The sequence below is a fragment of the Penaeus monodon genome, chromosome 27, assembly GCF_015228065.2.
Source record: "Penaeus monodon isolate SGIC_2016 chromosome 27, NSTDA_Pmon_1, whole genome shotgun sequence".
Lineage (NCBI taxonomy): Eukaryota > Metazoa > Arthropoda > Malacostraca > Decapoda > Penaeidae > Penaeus > Penaeus monodon.
The window spans coordinates 26,827,987-26,828,234 of record NC_051412.1 but is presented as its reverse complement, the minus strand read 5'-3'; the positions used below and the strand labels follow the sequence as shown (position 1 = coordinate 26,828,234).

The 248-nt window shown below is 34.7% G+C and overlaps 1 protein-coding gene across 1 annotated transcript in view; it reads right to left on the bottom strand.

The window, feature by feature from the left end:
* The window catches only part of LOC119590476, an 18,224-nt gene that overhangs the window by 17,459 nt on the left and 517 nt on the right, over positions 1 to 248 (bottom strand). The gene's annotated exons all lie outside the window — the stretch shown is intronic.

Below are 248 nucleotides of genomic sequence, written 5' to 3'. Positions count from 1 at the left end.
TGAAAGAATACCAAGAATTAGTTGACTCATAAATTAGAATAGTCCCCCCCTAATGAGGTTTTCCTTCAATTTTACGATAAAATGTATTCTATTTCCACGATTCTGCACGTTGGAAATACCATAGACTGATCCCGTGTTAATCGGTACCATTATCATTGTGCCTACAAATAATATTATCTATGTGGGCACTATTTGGGTATTAGGGTATACGATTACTCAACAGATTTTCATTTCAGTTAAGCATTAGC